Below are 19973 nucleotides of genomic sequence, written 5' to 3'. Positions count from 1 at the left end.
CACGCACATGAACTTTAATGTCATCCCAGTCTTAGTCCGTAGGGTTCAATATTGAGTTGGCTCCGCCCTTTGCAGCTATAACAGCTTCAACTCTTCTGGGAAGGCCGTCCACAAGGTTTAGGAGGGTGTCTATGGGAATGTTTGACCATTCTTCCAGAAGTGCATTTGTGAGGTCAGGCACTGATGTTGGATGAGAAGGCCTGGCTCACAGTCTCCGCTCTAATTCATCCCAAAGGTGTTCTATCGGGTTGAGGTCAGGACTCTGTGCAGGCCAGTCAAGTTCCTCCACCCCAAACCCGCTCATCAATGTCTTTATGGACCTGAGAAAGGCCATTGTAGATTTCCACTTCCCTTAACCACTTGACCTCTGGAGGATTTACCCCCCCCCCTTCATGACCAGGCCATTTTTTGCGCTACGCCACTGTGTTACTTTAACTCACAATTGCGCGGTCATGCAACACTCTTTCCAAATAAAATTGATGTCCTTTCTTTCCCCACAATTAGAGCTTTCTTTTGTTGGTATTTGATCTGAGGTTTTTTATTTTTTGCGCTATAAACAAAAAAAGCCTGACAATTTTGAAAAAAATATATATATTTTTTACTTTCTGCTATAAAACATACCCAATAAAAAAAAAATAAAACTTATTCTTAAAATTAGGCCAATAGGTATTCTGCTACATGTTTTTGGTAAAAAAAAAAATTAAAAAGTCTATATTGATTGGTTTGTGCAAAATTTATAGCATCTGCAAACTATGGGATATATATACTGGAATTTGTTTTTATTTTTATACTAGTAATGGCGGCGATCAGCGATTTGTAGCAGGACTGTGATATTGCGGCGAACAATTGGACACTGACACTTTGTGAGAACCAGTGACACTAATACAGTGATCGGTGCTAAAAATATCCCTGTACTCATGACAATGGCTGGGAAGGGGTTAAACATCCAGAGTGATCAAAGAGTTAAATGTGTGCCTAGCCAGTGTTTGTGTGTACTATGTGTGCTGCTTTTACTAAGGAAAGTGATGGATTTTATTTCCTGCTTTGCAGGGACACAAAATCCATCACTTTCCCCGTCAGAAGGGAGCTCTGCCTTGTTTACATACTCGGAGCTGTGCAGGGTGAGTAATCAGAGCAGAAGCGTACCGCCAGCGCCCCCTAGGCGGAAGTGCAGAATCACATATACATATATATAGATATATGTGATTCTGCACGGAACGGATACTCTGTAGCAGTTTATTTGCTCTGTAGTGGTCAGAAAGTAGTTGTAAACTTTACATTTTTTTTTTAAATAACAAACATGCCTATACTTACCCATTCTGTGTAATGGTTTTGCACAGAGCAGCCCTGATCCTCCTCTTCTGGAGTCCCCTGCCGGCGCTTCAGCCGCTTTCCCTGGGGACACCTGTACGTGCGCGCTCCCGAGTCCCGCTGCTGCTGCTGCTGCTGCTGATGCTTCCATTGACACAGACAGCGGGACTCGGCCCTGCCCCCCCTCCCGTGTCACAGCTTTTGATTGATAGCAGCGGGAGCCAGTGGCTCCCGCTGCTATCAGTCTGTCCAATGAGGAGGGAGACAGCGGATGGAGCTGCTGCGCTTGTGCACATTGCTGGGTCGGATCGGGCTCAGGTAAGAAAAAGGGGGCGGGGCAGGGGGTGGGTGGAGCTGCAGCACAGAAGGTTTTTTTTTTTACCTTAATGCATAAAATACATTAAGGTGAAAAACCTTTGGGCTTTACAACCAGTTTGAAGCTGAGCTCCAGGTGAACAACTAAAGTACACGGGGGAAAAACATATGTGGAGGCTGCCAAAGGTTTTGCATTTCTGACAATCCAGTTTCTGCATTTTTCACACAGCTCTGCTACACACCACAGCCCCCCGTCGGCCAGGGCAACGTTTTCTCTGCTGCTGCTACGTGACCTTCGCAGGTCCCGTTCCTCTCCCAGCCTGCGACTGGACAGCGAAAGGAGAAGCAGCACACTGATAAGCATCACTCTTGCTCTTGCCTATTGGCTGATTAGACTCTTGTGCTGCCGCTTCTCCCTCCCCCCAGACTGAGCTCTGCTGTAAAGGGTTTTACAAGAGGCCAATACGTAGGAAAATTCAGGTGCTTGCAATTAAAAAAAAAAAAAAAAAAAAAAAGACGACGTATGAATGAATAAAGAGTTGCATTGATTTGTGTCTTTTTTTATATTTGTACAGCCTTAAATAAAGGTGGATGTGATTTGTACTTTAATATAAGTGAGTGCATTCAGCCTGCTCCTTTCTCCCCAGTCCATCCCTTCCCTCCTGCTCCGTCTCTCGGCCTCTGTTGCTTCATCTTGAGGTTTGCTGTGTCTGGTGCCAGCTGGGGAGAAGCAGGAAATGCTTTCCTGTAAGGCAGAAATGTGGAGTATGTGAGCTGTTGCTGAGCAAATACACAGCCAGACACCTTACAAGGATGGCATTGACAGGGCCGCCTCACCTTCCATAATAGCATCCTTGTGTAAGGCGAGACGTGGCGGTGTACCCGGCTGGAAGAATGAGCTCAGAGCCTCCCGCCTGCGCCAGTCCCCCATCACATCCTCTGGGATATTTTTATATGTAATTTCAGAAACGCGTTGTGCAGACGCTTCCACCTATTTTCGGTTGTATAAAGGAGCCAAGTCATAACTGATTCATCTTCTAAAAGATGATCAATAGCCTAAAAAAAAAAACATTCCTGTATAAAACAGATTTAAAGCTGAACTCGCGGCAATCAGTTAAATACACGGATGTAATTTATATATGGGAGCTGTATGTAAAAGGAAGAAATTGGATCTTTAGGGTGCAAATTAATTTGAAGAATAGTAACAACTATATATATAAAAAAAGTTTTTTATTTTAGAGAATAAAATTTTTTTTTTTTATTAAAAGCACAATTGCCAAGTACAGATCAACAAGATTTTGTGGATACAGCATAAAAGGATAGAATTGCCAACATGTTTCACCCATATATCGGGCTTCTTCAGGGGATGCTGTCCAGCTAGAGCAGGGGTCTTCAAACTACGGCCCTCCAGTTGTTCAGGAACTACAATTCCCATCATGCCCTAGTCATGTCTGTGAATGTCAGAGTTTTACAATGCCTCATGGGATGTGTAGTTCCGCAACAGCTGGAGGGCCGTAGTTTGAGGATCCCTGAGCTAGAGGTACAAGCCTTCTACTGAAAAAGCATATACATACAAAGATTACATTAATAGTTAATTTATAGCCATAATATCACATACATAATACTTATATGGGAGCTATTTTGCCGTTTTTTTTTTTTTTTTGTATTTGTCCATCCAGTCCTGAGATTTGCACAGCTCTGCCGCACAGCACAGACCTCTCTGAAAGGGCAGGAGACCTGATTTTTCTCTGCTGCCATTGACTACTTAACTAGCCCTACGTTGCTGGACTTTCGATGGTTATACCGGGATGATACGCAACCCAGTGGCGGCCTGCGCATTGAGGGCACACGGGCGCCGCGCGCCCCCCCCCTATCCAATCCATGTGCCTGGCCCCTTTCAGGACGCCGGGCACATGAATTCCTATGGCGGGGGTGGGGGGTGTCGGGGGAGGGGTGGTCAGGGGTGTTTTTTTTTTAAGCCAGAGGCTCTAATAAGCTTCAAAAAAAGGGTGGGCTCGGGGTGCAGAGAATGCGACTGCAGGCATCATCCCAGTACCGTTTTTTTAGAGCCACTCACTTGTAGCCAACTAGCCGCTCGATTGCTATTACAAGCAGTGGGGGGGACTTGGCTGGCTGGTGGGGTTTTTTTTTGGGGGGGTGGCAAACACCCCCCACCACCACTGCACTAACACTCCCAGCAACTCCCCCCCACCACCCGCTGTCCTTACCTTGGATGCGGGCGGTGAGATCAGCGGCCATCTTCCAGCCCTGTCCTTAAGCATGGCGGACTTGGAGAAAGCTTCTCTGGTGTCCTCTCCTCTCCAGTGTGTCTCCTCTCTGCTCCTCCCAGGGGTAGGCGTCCAATAGGATCTCGCCTGACATTTTGGCCAGTCGGGGAATGGGTTTCATATTGATGTGGAAGTACGCGATGCATACTAGCACATTATGCCATTGTCTTACATGGTTTACTTATCGCTTTAAGGCCGGGTTCCCCGCATCCAATTCGCAATAGCAGGAGATTTTGACCGGCTCTCTATGGATCGGGTTCACATCTCTCTGCTGCGGCTCCGAATTTGCACAGGAGCCCTGTGTGCGTCTTTTGGTTCATTTCAGGTCCGAATTCAGCCTAGAATTCGGTCTGAAACCGGACCTGGAACGGTGAGCCAGGGCGCACCGGGCCCCCTGCTGTGAGCCGCATGGTGTGAACCCAGCCTAAGTCATAATGTGCTAGTATGAATCGCATACTAGCACGCTATGAAATACTTACCTTAGAATGAAGCCCTATAAGCGGCACACTGTCACCGCTGAAGGCGCTTCCATCTTCACGTGGTCTTCCTTCCGGGTTCGCAGGCTTCGGCTATCTGACTGGCTGAGCCCGCGATGACGTCACTCCTGTGGATGCATGCAGGAGTCGCTGTTTGCGGAATGTCTCTGAATGAACGGCATGGGTAGGCCATTCCTTCAGAATGCCGGTGACGTCACCGGCTGCATGTACAGTAAATATCTCCTAAACGGCGCATGTTTAGGAGATATTTACAGTACCGATAGGTACCCTGTTTCCCTGAAAATAAGACCTAGAGTGATTGTTGGTGATGGCTGCAATATAAGCCCCGCCCCCCCAAATAAGCCCTACCCCGTTTCCCCGAAAATAAGTCTTACCTTGAAAATAAGACCTACAAGGACTTTAACTAGGGCTTATTTGGGGGGTTGGGCTTATATTGCAGCCATCACCGACAATCACACTAGGTCTTATTTTCGGGGAAACAGGGTAAGCCGTATTATAGGTTTGCCTATAAAAAAAAAATCATACATGGAAGTTTACTCCCACTTTAAAAAAAAAAGATACTTACATGTGGATTGGCTGCTTGGGCAATACAGACAGTTCTTACTTCAGAGTCCACTGTATCTTCAGTTATCTCGCTGCAAATGTGTCCTAACACAAAAATCCTCTTATAGCAAACCTCAGACTGGGAAGGATTTTTTTTTCCTTTAAGCCGCCTCTGCAGAAAATGGTTCTTTTTTTTTTTTTTTCTCCTTCCTCAGACCATTTGTCAAGCTGAGAAATCGAATGCAAACCTCAGGCCGGCTTGCCAAATACTGCGAGTTCCCCTCCGCTCTCCCCGCCAGCACAGCGCGCTTCTCCCAGAGCACAAGCTCTCTTTGTTATGCTTACTTATCCCCCCCCACCCCACCCCCCGCTCCACCGTTCCAGGGAAATGTATGTTGACCTTAAGGGTCTGAACAGTGCGTCCTGTTCGTGGACGCAAGTATGGCCGCCGCTTGGATCCTTGTGTTCTTGCGCCAGCGACTTCATGTGGTTTAGGCAAGTATAAAACGACCCCCAGATTTCCAATAGTAGCCGAACTGCAGAATGTTTATGGGGCATAGCGTAGGGTTGGCACTTTTTCTTCAAGCCAAACCCGAACACTTTAGCGGCGCACGGTAACTTTTTTTTTTTCTTTTAGTACACACTATAGGATTGTAACAGACCTGGGACACCTTTGGGCACTCCAAAGAGAATAGTAATGCGGAGCACATAGTGCCCCCTCACCCTCCTGTCATGCCCTGTTCCGAGCCACATTCCTGCCTGAATAATGTGTCCGGGTTTCAGGTGGACTGAAACCCGGACACATGATACAAATCCCCGGACAGGTGGTAACCCTAGGCATAGCAAGGAATTTCGGTGCCGATGTCTCTTTCACAGTCCGTGCCTCTGTATATGGTGGTGATGCCACTGCAGATGGGGGTAGGTAAGTGTCGGGGTGATGGGTGAAACCAGGGCTTGCTTTGCTTTGTATCTAGGAGTCAGCTAAAAAAAAAGTTAGGAGTCATTTTGTGCAGCGATATATGTAACGTGTATCGCAATCAATGTTTTCATGAGTAGGTGGCCCCAACGCGTGCTTTTTACGTTTGTACATGCGTATATATGTAGGGGTTGTATATGTTTGGGTGTAACTTTTTTTAATTTTAATTTTTTTCATTTTTTTAACTGTAAAAAATTAAAGAAAAAATTTTTTTTTAATCACATAGGGGACAAAAAGTCCTCTATGTGATAATTTTTTGGTGACAGGTTCTCTTTAACCACTTAAGGACCGGAAGGATTTGGCCCCCTTAATGACCAGGCCATTTTTTGCGATACGGCACTGCGTCGCTTTAACTGACAATTGCGCGGTCGTGCGACGCTGTACCCAAACAAAATTGATGTGCTTTTTTTCTCACAAATAGAGCTTTCTTTTGGTGGTATTTGATCACCTCTACGTTTTTAATTTTTTGCAATATAAACAAAAAAAGAGCAACAATTTTGAAGAAAAAAAGCAATATTTTTTACTTTTTGCTATAATAAAAATATTCCCCAAAAAATAAACAAATTTCTTCATCAATTTAGGCCAATATGTATTTTTCTACATATTTTTGGTTAAAAAAAAAAATTGCAAAAAAGCGTAAATTGATTGGTTTGCGCAAAAGTTATAGCATCTACAAAATGGGGGATAGATTTATGGCATTTTTATTATAATAATGATTTTATTTTATTTTTTTTTTTTACTACTAATGGCAGTGATTTTTAGCAGGACTGCGACATTGCGGACAGATCGAACACTTTTGACACTTTTTTGGGACCAGTGACATTTATACAGCGATCAGAGCTAAAAATAGCCACTGATTACTGTATAAATGTCACTGGCAGGGAAGGGGTTAACACTAGGGGGCGATCAAGGGGTTAAATGTGTTCCCCAGGTGTGTTTCTAACTGTGGGGGAGGGGACTGACAGGGAGTAGAGAGAGATCACTGTTCCTGATCACTAGGAACAGAAGATCTCTCTCTACTTCCCACATTCTTCTCACTGATCACCAATGTAAAGGACATTCTTCCCATTGACCTCCAGTGTAAGGAACATTCTTCTCACTGATCACCAATGTAAGGAACATTCTTCTCACTGATCACCAATGTAAGGAACATTCTTCTCACTGATCACCAATGTAAGGAACATTCTTCCCACTGATCACCAATGTAAGGAACATTCTTCTCACTGATCACCAATGTAAGGAACATTCTTCTCATTGATCACCAATGTAAGGAACATTCTTCTCACTGATCACCAATGTAAGGAACATTCTTCTCACTGATCACCAATGTAAGGAACATTCTTCTCACTGATCACCAATGTAAGGAACATTCTTCTCACTGACCTCCAATGTAAGGAACATTCTTCCCACTGATCACCAATGTAAGGAACATTCTTCTCACTGATCACCAATGTAAGGAACATTCTTCTCACTGATCACCAATGTAAGGAACATTCTTCTCACTGACCACCAATGTAAGGAACATTCTTCTCACTGATCACCAATGTAAGGAACATTCTTCTCACTGATCACCAATGTAAGGAACATTCTTCTCACTGACCACCAATGTAAGGGGCATTCTTCCCACTGATCACCAATGTAAGGAACATTCTTCTCACTGATCACCAATGTAAGGAACATTCTTCTCACTGATCACCAATGTAAGGAACATTCTTCCCACTGATCACCAATGTAAGGAACATTCTTCCCACTGATCACCAATGTAAGGAACATTCTTCTCACTGATCACCAATGTAAGGAACATTCTTCTCACTGATCATCAATGTAAGGAACATTCTTCTCACTGATCACCAATGTAAGGAACATTCTTCTCACTGATCACCAATGTAAGGGACATTCTTCTCACTGATCACCAATGTAAGGAACATTCTTCCCACTGATCACCAATGTAAGGAACATTCTTCCCACTGATCACCAATGTAAGGGACATTCTTCTCACTGATCACCAATGTAAGGGACATTCTTCTCACTGATCACCAATGTAAGGAACATTCTTCTCACTGACCTCCAATGTAAGGAACATTCTTCCCACTGATCACCAATGTAAGGAACATTCTTCTCACTGATCACCAATGTAAGGGACATTCTTCCCACTGATCACCAATGTAAGGGACAGTCTTCTTACCTCCAGTGTAAATGACATGTTACCTACTGGCCACCAGTTGGTTTTATCAGAGGTTCCCTGAGGCCTAAGTATTACTTTAGGGTTTCCTCTAGTCTACGGTGAGGCTGTGAAAGGCTGATTTACAGGAAAAAAAGATAGTAAGAATCTTCAATAAGGTTACCAAAATCTTTGACCTGCCTATTGGTGATCTTGAGGTTTTATTCTCAGCAAAGCCTGAGTTTCCCTCTAACACATCAGAAGGAAGAGTGGAAATCCTAATCGGCCCGTGGTTCTTGAGGATTGGATTTGGGGTAACACTGCATTACGCTGCGGATTTATGTAATTAACAGAAACGTATTATAAAGAAAATGCGGTCAGTCACTTCTTTTCTATAAACATTACAAGCAGTTATACTCAGCAGCCTCGATTTCCGGGAGGCCCGCAGCCAGAAGGTGTGGGCTGGAGACGGCTGCAGAACGGTAAGAGAAAATACAAGACAGCCAACATGTGACACAAAGAAATCGAACAAATCCTACTATGTCTAAATATAGAAACTCAAGGAAAACACCTAACCACAAAAACAAGGGGAAAGGAAAGTTTATTTCCAGCGCCCGTCGGCTGGGTGCGAACATCCTCGCCCCGGCCTTCTCACCCATAAGCATGCCAGTGACACACCAGCAAGATATTCATTAAATCTGTCACAAGGCAATGCTAGACAGGAACAATGAGACGGATTTATTACAAGGTTACATACAAAAAAAAGTATATACATACACAATAAAGTATAATCAAAGCCAACATTTTATAGTTTTGGATAGAATACAGATGCCATCCCTATGAGTAAGCTCTAGTGGGCAGAGTGAAACGCGTTGAGGGCGTGGCCTGGCCGGGGTCCAGGCTGAGACTGCCACTTGCTTTACACACAGCGGGTCTTGTTCTGATGTGCGGCTCCCGCGACCTTCAGCTCTTATCTGGAGTGGAGAGGGATTAGAATGACTTTCAAGTTCTTATTGCTGTCTGTGCCCCCCCCCCCCCCTCATTAAGGAGATTCCCCTTCTCTATTTGTCCTGTTTACCGGTATCACCGTAAGTGAAATTTTGGATTGTCATCAAAACAGGAAATCTTTCAGTGGAGACACCTTTAACATGGGGCAGAAGGGACAGCTGCCCCTGGCCCATTTATTGTTGTGGAGCCCAAAGCAGCTGCCCAGGGCTCGTACTTGGGGGGGGGGGGGGGGGGGCGGCTGGCCTGGGCGTCTGTCGCGTGGGAGGTGGAGGGGGCGCTGCTAGGAGAGTTTCTGCGGCTATTAGCTGACAGGAGTAGTGACAGCGGCATCACTACTTCAGTCAGCCTAGTGTTGTATGATATATGCCAAATACGGAGAGGAGGAGATAGCGGGCTGTGCTCCCCCTCTCCTCTCCAGCTTCACACTCCTCACTGGAGCCATCTTCCATGGGGACTTTACAGTTTGTAAATAAAGACTGTATAGAACCTTTCCCCTTCAGCAGCGGCATCTCTCCCGAGTCCCGCCGGCTGTCTGTAGAAAGGTTTAGAAATTGGCTTCTCTTAGACTCCTCCTCAACTCTGACAGGTCAAGATGAGGAGGAGCCTCGGAAAAAGGGCACCACAGAGCGATGTGCCTCCCTGTATCTGAGGTCTGTGTGTTTGAGGAAAACTGAGGGATGGGAGAACTGCACTGGGGACACAAGGGGGGGGGGGGGTCGGGGAATGAGAGTATTTGTACTAGAAGGGATAGGGATCGATATGGGGAAGGAGTGGGGGGTGTTTGTGTTAGTGTGATAGGAAGGGAAATCTGGGGTGCGGGGGGTTGTGCTGGGATGGGGAATTTGAGGGGTTACAGGATAATATTTTTTTCTAGTAGGGGTATTTGGAGGGGGGGATGTGCTAGGAGAGGTGATTTGTGCTGGGGGATGAGGATTTGTGTTAGGAGGGGGGGGGATTTGGGGGGAAAGTTCTAGGATGGGAAATCCCGAGGCCATTAGAAAGGGGGATTGTGCTTGTAGGGATGATGGGGGCATTTGTGCTAGGGAAGAAATTTGGGGGGAGGATTTGTGCTAGAAGGGGGAATTGGGGGGGGGTGACATGGGTAAGATTTGTGTTAGGAGGGTAAATTTGGTGGGATGTTTAGGAGGGGTGATTTGGGGGGTTTGTGATGGGGGGATGGGGGAAAGGGATGTGTGCTAGGAGGACGGATTTGTGCAAGAAGGGGAAACATTTTTTGGGTGAGAGGATTTGTGCTAGTAGGGATGATTGATAGGTAGTAAGAAATGGTGGTATGGATAGGCGACAGTGTCAGAAAAGTGGCACCAACATCCCTGAAGGTATATAAAAACAAGGGGACGTTTTTTTGGAGTACTGTAATTAACTTTTCTGCTTGGCACCCTTAAAATCCCACCAAAAACTTCCCCATGTTTATATATGATTGATGGGTATTTGTGCTAAGAGGGGGGAGGATTTATGCTAGTAGGGATGACTGGGGAGTATTTGTGCTAGGAGGGGACATTTGAGGGAGGATTTGCGCTTGGAGGGGAAATTTGAGGGGTGCTAACAGTGCTTTTTTGGGGGAGGGATAGTTGTGTTAGCAGGGAACATTTGACAAGAGAGAGGATTTGAGCTTAGAGAAGATGAAGGGGGGAAGATTTGTGGTGGGAGGGGGGATTTCAGCAGAGAGAGATTTGTACTGGGAGGAGGGGGAATTTTTGTTTGGGGAGAATTTTGGCTTGCCAAGGGAACTTATGCTTAGGGCTAAGCGTGCTGATTAGTGCTCAGTTTTTTTTATTTTCTATTTTTTTTGGGGGGGGGGGATTTTTGCTGAAACATGATGCTCATACAGCTTGGGGGGGGGGGGCACAGTTTGGTGTCTTTGCCCTGGGCGTTAGATAGCCTTGTCCCAGCACTGCAGCTGTCCATTGTGCCCCAACCAGGGTCACAAGCTGAGTCCTGGTGTTCCGCCACTATGGGGGGGGCTCACTGACTGAACACAGTTTTCTCAAGTCACTGCTGCACAGCGCCACTCACCTAGCCTCTCCGTGTCCGCCCATTAAGTTCATAGCTGCGGGCAGATTGGGCATGGCCGTTGGGGGGTGGAAACTAGAGGTCAGCTGACCCATGAAGGGGGAGGAGCTGGAGGAGGTCTCCGCTGTGTGAGGAAACCCCATCTTGTGATCTCGGCATAGGTGTCACTGCAGACACGTGGAGAGAGCTATAATGTGTACAGTAACACATTATTCTGTTTTTGAATCTGTTTTTGTTTTTTCGACACAGTGTTATATATTTCACTTGGATGTTATAAGCCTCATTGAGTAAAATAAAGATCCATAAAACAAAAACTGTCTGTCTACATTTCAGGTTGCAAAGCAATAAAATGTGATCATTTTAAAGGGGTGTGATTCCTTTCTATACCCACTGTATACCCAGTGAAGTGACTGACCTCAGGTGATACACAGGGATGAAACAAATCCTCCTACATAAGTTGTACCTGTTTATCTGCGGCATGCTCTCCCCTACAGCCATTCAAAGTCCAGGATATGTACAGCTTTTCTGAACCTCCCTTTACACAGCATTCAGAAACAGTGCTGGGGTTGTCAATCACAGGGTGTGTGCTGGAGCCCCCCGTCACCTTTTTATGTTAAGAAAACTTGTCAGAACTGACTCATGCTGATAGCAGAGGAAGGAGGCAGCAGGCAGAAATGACAGTGCTCTGGATTGAGACAAATACACACTATAGAGCAGGGGTGTCAAACTCATTGTGGGCCACATGTGCAGTATGGTTCAATGGGCCAGTTCTATCTGGGGTGTGCTACATATAGAGTGCAGGGTACAGAGTCCAGAGTTCAGGATTACACTACGTACAGAGTGCAGAGTTCAGCAGTGTGTCGTGTATAGAGTGCAAAGTTCAGCAGGGTGTTATGTATAGAGTGCAGAGTTCAGGAGTACGCTATGTACAGAGTGCAGAGTACAGGAGTGCGCTATGTACAAAGTGCAGAGTTCAGGAGTCACTATGTACAGAGTGCAGAGTTCAGGAGTATACTATGTACAGAGTGCAGAGCTCAGGAGTACCCTATGTACAGAGTGCAGAGTTCAGGAGTGCGCTATGTACAGACTGCAGAGTTCAGGAGTACAGTATCTACAGAGTGCAGAATTCAGAATTATGCTATGTACAGAGTGCAGAGTTCAGAAGTACGTTATGTACAGAGTGCAGCGTTCGGGAGTATGTTGTGTACAGAGTGCAGAATTAAGCAGTACTCTATGTACAGAGTGCAGAGTTCAGGAGTACACTATGTACAGAGTGCAGAGCTCAGGAGTAGGCTATGTACAGAGTGCAGAGTTCAGGAGTACGCTATGTACAGAGTGCAGAGTTCAGGAGTGCGCTATGTACAGAGTGCAGAGTTCCAGAGTGCGCTATGTACAGAGTGCAGAGTACAGGAGTGCGTTATGTACAGAGTGCAGAGTTCAGGAGTGCGCTATGTACAGAGTGCAGAGTACAGGAGTGCGCTATGTACAGAGTGCAGAGTTCAGGAGTACACTATGTACAGAGTGCAGAGTTCAGGAGTACACTATGTACAGAGTGCAGAGTTCAGAAGTACACTATGTACAGAGTGCAGAGCTCAGGAGTAGGCTTTGTACAGAGTGCAGAGTTCAGGAGTAAGTTATGTACAGAGTGCAGAGTTCAGGAGTGTGCTATGTACAGAGTTCAGGAGTGCGCTATGTACAGAGTGCAGAGTTCAGGAGTACGCTATGTGCAGAGTTCAGGAGTGCGCTATGTACAGAGTGCAGAGTTCAGGAGTACGCTATGTACAGAGTGCAGAGTTCAGGAGTGCGCTATGTACAGAGTGCAGAGTACAGGAGTGCGCTATGTACAGAGTGCAGAGTTCAGGAGTACATTATGTACAGAGTGCAGAGTTCAGGAGTGCACTATGTACAGAGTGCAGAGTACAGGAGGGCGCTATGTACAGAGTGCAGAGTTCAGGAGTACGCTATGTACAGAGTGCAGAGTTCAGGAGTACAGTATCTACAGCATGCAGAGTTCAGGATTATGCTATGTACAGAGTGCAGAGTTCAGAAGTACGTTATGTACAGAGTGCAGAGTTCAGGAGTATGTTGTGTACAGAGTGCAGAATTAAGCAGAGTTCAGGAGTACACTATGTGCAGAGCTCAAGAATACACTATGTACAGAGTGCAGAGTTCAGGAGTACAGTATCTACAGAGTGCAGAGCTCAGGAGTACACTATGTACAGAGTGCAGAGTTCAGGGGTGTGCTGTGTACAGAGTGCAGAGTTCAGGGGCATGCTATGCACAGAGTGCAAGGTTCTGATGTGCGCTACGTACAGAGTGCAGGGTTTAGGGGTGCGATATGCATAATGCACAGTGTGCAAACCCAACTCCAATGCCCCCAAAGTTTCCTTGCATCTTTACTCTCTCTTACATGGCCCTAGTACCTCCTATGTAGACGGCTGTGCCTCACCTTGCAGGGAGATCATTCTCTCTCTCTGGAGATCTGTTCCCGTCGTGAGTGCATGTAGGGATCTGTTAGATCCGGGAGAAGCTGAGAGCAAAGCTTCTATGTTTACAAGTGACAGTGGGGAGCTGAAGAGCCTACTTTAAGGAATTATTAGGTTTTCACCCACAACACAGACACTTCTTTTTTTTTTCTGTCCTTTTTTTTTTTTGTAGAGTGGCCTCATTGCCGGGACCAACCATAGATGAGAACAGCCGAACAAAAACACTGGAAGATTTCATGATCTATTTTTAGCAGCTCGAGGTGACACACGGATTATTCCGGTGCCCACGAAAGCAGTTACATGTCTGCTGGCACAGCGATCGATGTTTCCGATGCCTAGGTTGTGAAAACTGGATGAGCAAGTTTCCCTAATCGAGGGCCTATTAGAGAGGAAATGATGTGAGACAGAAGAAATCTTCTGTAGGACTGGTGTTCCCTATAATGATCTCTGAGTGTATGGGGAACAAATTAATACAAAGTAGCCACATATTTGTAGAAAGAACAAATCTAGTTATAAATATCAGCCAAAAAAAGATGTGCTCGGTGCATCGTGAGATCACTGAAATCATGCCGGTAGATGTTGAAGAGCCCATTTATTTGGAACGGGTTATCAATGCACCTCGACACATAAAAAATATATTCTTTATAGCCTGATGGTATCATATCCCCCCCCCCCCCCAATCCCCAAGTATCCATACAAACAACCCATTGATCTCTGTGGATTGCTGGAGGGGTTATGGGTCATGTGGTCATTTTGGCCATCTCTGGTGGACCGTCCCAATAATACAGAACTACTGGTCTACAGTGCTGGACTTAAAGTGATACTAAACACACACTGTGTCATTTACATTCTCCCTTCTATTTCTGTATGTGGATGATGATTATTTTAACCACGAAATACGTCGGCACAGTGGCAGCGGTGGGCAAAAGGGCATACCTGTACGTCCCCCTTTTAATTGGCAGGGCTGGCGCGTGCACGCGTGCCCGCATCGTATGGCGTGGCTGTGCCCGCGGGACCCGCGGACTCAGTGTCCACCGGTGTCCCGGCGATCGTGTCACGTGTAAACAAGGCATTTCCCCTGTTCTGCCTAGTGACATGACAGAGATCTACTGCTCCCTGTCATCGGGAGCAGTGATCGCTGTCATGTGAGTTGTAGCCCCTCCCCCCACAGTTAGGACACACTTAACCCCTTCATCGCCCCCTAGTGTTTAACCCCTTCCCTGCCAGTGTCATTTAAACAGTAATCAGTTCATTTTTATAGCACTGACCGCTGTATGAATGACAATGGTCCCAAAATAGTGTCAAAAGTGTCCGATGTGTCCGCTATAATGTCGCAGTGACGATAAAAATCGCAGATCGCCGCCATTACTAATACAAAAAAATTAATAATAAAAATGCCATAAGACTATCCCCTATTTTGTAGACACGATAACTTTTGCGCAAGCCAATCAATATACGCTTATTGCGATTTTTTTTTACCAAAAATATGTAGAAGAATACATATTGGCCTAAACTGAGGAAAAAATGTGTTATTTTATGTATTTTGGGGGGATATTTATTATAGCAAAAAGTAAAAAATATTGCTTTTTTTTGCAAAATTGTCGCTCTTTTTTTTTTATAGCGCAAATAATAAAAACCGCAGAGGTGATCAAATACCACCAAAAGAAAGCTCTATTTGTGGGAAAAAAAGTACGTCAATTTTGTTTGGGTACAACGTCACACGACTGCGCAATTGTTAGTTAAAGCGACGCAGTGCCGAATCGCAAAAAGTGCTCTGGTCAGGAAGGTGGTAAAATCTTCCGGGGCTGAAGTGGTTAATGAAAAAAAAAAAGTACCTTATTATCGATATCCAGCTGTCACATGACCCAGCTCTCTCCCAGCCTGTCTGCAGGGAAACAAAAGAAGCAGGAGCTTCTAGTACTTTGTTGCTGGTCACATGTTCTAAATAAAATAAAAAAATAACCTTTGGGAAAAAGAGTAAAGAAAAAAAAATAATATCAATAAATTGTTTTAAAGGATGTAAAGTCAGAAGGTTTTTTTATCTTAATGCTTTCTATGCATTAAGATGAAAAACCTTCTGTGTGCAGTAGCCTCCCTCAGCCCTCCCTAATACTTACCTGAGCCCTATCTGGATCCAGCGATGTTGCAGGAGAGTCTCGGCCATCCGGGACTCTCCTTCCTCATTGTCTGAGACAGCAGTGTGGCGCTATTGGCTCCCGCTGCTGTCAAAGTCAGTGACCCAATGAGGAGGGAGAGGGGGCGGGGCCGAACCGCGGCTCCGTGTCTGAATGTACACACAGGGCAGCGGCTCAGGTGACCCCATAGGAAGCTTCTTGCTGTGGGGGGCACTCGGCAGAAGGGAGGGGTCAGGAGCACCGCCGAGGGACCCAAGAAGAGGAGGATCCAGGCTGCTCTGTGCAAAACTACTGCACAGAGCAGGTAAGTATAACATGTTTGTTATTTTTACATTTAAAATAAATGACTTCACTTTGAATCATCATACAATTATACACTATATTACCAAAAGTATTGGGACGCCTGCCTTTACACACACATGAACTTTAATGGCATCCCAGTCTTAGTCCGTACGGTTCAATATTGAGTTGGCCCGCCTATAACAGCTTCAACTCTTCTGGGAAGGCTGTCCACAAGGTTTAGGAGGGTGTCTATGAGAATGTTTGACCATTCTTCCAGAAGCGCATTTGTCAGGTCAGGCATTGATGTTGGATGAGAAGGCCTGGCTCACAGTCCCTGCTCTAATTTATCCCAAAGGTATTCTATTGGGTTGAGGTCAGGACTCTGTGCAGGTCAGTCAAGTTTCTCCACCCCAAACTGGCTCATCCATGTCTTTATGGACCTTGGTTTGTGCACTGGTGGGCAGTCATGTGGGAACAGGAAGGGGCCATCCCCAAACTGTTCCCACAAAGTTGGGAGCATGAAATTGTCCAAAATGTCTTGGTATGCTGACGCCTCAAGAGTTCCCTTCACTGGAACTAAGGGGCCAACCCCTGAAAAACAACCCCACACCATAATCCCCCCTCCACCAAATGATATGAACAAGTACGAAACAAGGTCCATAAAGACATAGATGAGTGAGTTCGGGTGGTCTGAAGTTAAAAGGGGTCTAAGTGTCCAATTTGTCCACCACAATGTCGCAGTCCTGCTAAAAATCGCTGATCGCCGCCATTACTAGTAAAAAATAAATAAATATATAGACACGATAACTTTTGCGCAAACCAATCAATATACACTTATTCGGATTTTTTTATTACCAAAAACACGTAGAAGAATGTAGAAGAATACATATTGGCCTAAATTGATAAAGAAATTCAATTTTTTACATTTTTGTATTGGATATGTTTTATTGCAGAAAGTAAGAAAGTACAAAATATAAAAAAAAATTTTCCCTAAATTGTCGGTGATCAAATACCACCAAAAGAAAGCTCTATTTGTGGGAAAAAAAGGAGATCAATTTTGTTTTGGGTACAACGTCGCAGGACAACACAATTATCAGTTAAAACAACGCTGTGCTGTATCGCAAAAAATGGCCTGGTCATTAGAGGGGGGGGTAAATCTTTCCCGTGGCTAAAGTGGTTAATGAGTCACTGACCTGCCTGTTGAAGGATCTGACCTCAACCCTACTGAACACCTTTGGAATGAATTAGAACATCATCATGATCCGGCCCGCCTTGTCCAATATCAGCATCTCTGGACACACATTGCCAGACACACTACAGAGTGGAGGGTGCTATAGCTTCAAAGGGGTGGGTGCAACTCCATATTAATGTCAATGGGTTTGGAATGGGACATGCAGCCAGCTGACATAGGTGTGTGTGATGGTTGGGTGTCACATGGCCACATGTTGTATACAGTCAGCAGTAATTTGCAGTGTGAGTCTTGGCTGACCCCCAGTGGTCAGAAAGTGACTAGCAACAAACCACAAGCTGTACAGCCTCAAAGAGATATAATGCTAGCAGAAGAAGATCAGATTGGAACAGTCGGGCTTGCAAATGACATTTTGAAATTGAAAGAAATTATTGCAATGGTACATTTTCATTTTAGGAACTGTTCATTAATTAGACGGACTGCTTTCCCTCCCAGAGACAGGGGCCAGAAGAAAGGGGGACACAGGTAGATACAAAAAAAAAAAGATTCAGTTGTTTGGGCAAATATCACAGCCACTGAAGGAGGTATCAACCTATGGGCAGCACCTTGGCTAAGTGGTTAGCACTTCCTCCAGGCAGCACTGGGCTCATGGGTTTGAATTCCAACTACAACACTACCTGCATGGAGTTTGAATGTTCTTCCTGTACCTGCATGGGTTTCCTCCAGTTTCCTCCCACACTCCAAAGACAGGTTAATTGGCTCCGGTCTAAATTGTCCCTAGTATATGTATCGTTAGGGATATATTTTTATGAATTGTACCAGTTTTTATAATTGTATTGGATTTACACTTACTCATGATTATCCCTTTGTATGTTAATTTATACAATAAACTGAATTCTCTAGACCTACGTGCTTCATTCAAAGTCCCAATCCCCTTCCCCCTCTTTTTTTTGACGGTTTGTTAATGTATAGGGAATGGGCTGTTGTGTGGGCGTTACCGCTGGTGCTATATAAATCCTGTATAATAATAATAATGCATGCTGCCATGGAGGCACCAGAAAAGGAAAATGACGGTACGATACAATATACTGTTTTGAAGCAGTCAGGATCCATAAACACGAATGCGGCGACTGCCATTTTTCTGCACTAGAACGCCAACCACCTCTCGGGCACATAGAAAACAGCTTGGGATCTCTCTGGGGTCATTTCATGCATGTATCTGTTTGATGTGATTTACTGCTCTGTGTATGCTGGATTGTTTAAATAAAGAGTAAAAAAAAAAAAAAGAAAAGAAAAATGTTTTCTATGTGCCCCATTTACACTGCAAAAGCAAGCCCAGAGGTGCGGTGCAGTGAGCTGTGATAAAATGCAGACATGCCGCTTTTTGTGGCAGAGAACAGGAAAGCACCGACGCGCTTCTGTGCGGTGACATAAAAAAAAAGCGTCACTTTGTGTTCTTCAAATAAAGTTAAAAAATAAAAAAAGGTAACTGAAGCAGTAAAATACAAACCACACTGCCCCCTGCTGGATCTCAGTGCAGCCCAAATCTGACAGCTGCCAGCACACTGAAACTGAGCATTTTGCCATACTGCATGAAGACTGCCCCATATGGTAACCAAAAGACAATAAAATTAGGATATATATATATATTTTATTATATTAGAGCTGCACGATTAATCACTAAAAGATTGAGATCTCGATTCAACACCCTCACACTATCTTAATCCAGCATTTCCACAATTAATGCAACAAGTGCAGAGCAGTTCCCCTGCTCACATCTGTCAGAAAAAAAAAAAAAAAAAAAACAGCCAGCACAACATTGCTCAATTGTTTCTCTATTTAATTCCTTATTAACCCTTAATTTACTCTAATCAGCCTTATTGACTCCTTAGTCTTCTCCATTTAATTATTTCCTGAATTTTTTTTTTATTTTTTTATTTACTTCTATTTTATAAACAATAATTAAAAAACTTTTTTGTTTGCTTTGTTCATTAATATTTTTACACCTTTAACATAGAATGTACATGTTTCACATTGAAAAAAGTGCAAAATTAGAAAAAAAATAATGTACTTAAATTGTAAAATAACCTTTTTAATGCTTTGTACCATTGCTGATAGCTGAAGTGTAAACAAAAAAAAAAATACTGTGGTAGGTATCGGTAGTTGGTATTGGGGAGTACTATAATAAAATAAACATCCTAATATAAAACCTAATGGTATTTTTTTTTTTATTTCTTTACACATTACAATTATTTTTCATTACATTTCTTTAAATTTGAGACCATTAAAAGAGTATGTCTTATTTTAATGCCATCTTGTTTGATAAACTGATGTTCAGGGGTTGTAAATCTTTAAAATAAAAAAGTTCAGAATAGTGATCTTTAGTCTAAGCAAAAAAATAGTGATTCTTATTTTATCCAGAATCGTGCAGCTCTAATTATATATTTTATATATGTATCCAAAATAGTAAAAAAAAATTAAATTTAGCTATATATATATATATATATATATATATATATATATATATATATATATATATATTTATTTATTTATTAGAGCTGCATGATCCTGGATAAAATAAGAATCACTATTTTTTTTGCTTAGAATAAAGATCACTATTCTGAAGAACTTTTTTTTATATATCAGCAGATTGCATGTTTCATTTGGCACTGTACAGATGCAAACAAAACATTATGGAAAAGCCTATTCAAACCCTCCAACTAAAATCACTACTTAAACTATCGATGATGA

At 44.0% G+C, this 19973-nt stretch overlaps 1 long non-coding RNA gene across 1 annotated transcript; it reads right to left on the bottom strand.

The window, feature by feature from the left end:
- Nucleotides 1–2170: 2170 nt before the first annotated feature.
- Nucleotides 2171–5300, bottom strand: LOC141112807 (uncharacterized). The gene is made up of 3 exons (XR_012236647.1): nucleotides 4977–5300; nucleotides 2464–2682; nucleotides 2171–2371 (listed from the first exon to the last, which is right to left on the bottom strand). It is a non-coding gene; the product is annotated as an uncharacterized lncRNA (long non-coding RNA).
- Between the last annotated feature and the right edge of the window lie 14673 nt (nucleotides 5301–19973).

The sequence above is a fragment of the Aquarana catesbeiana genome, linkage group LG11 (genome assembly GCF_042186555.1).
Source record: "Aquarana catesbeiana isolate 2022-GZ linkage group LG11, ASM4218655v1, whole genome shotgun sequence".
NCBI classification, from domain to species: domain Eukaryota; kingdom Metazoa; phylum Chordata; class Amphibia; order Anura; family Ranidae; genus Aquarana; species Aquarana catesbeiana.
The sequence above is the reverse complement of the archived record's forward strand: the minus strand, read 5'-3'. Positions and strand labels throughout refer to the sequence as shown.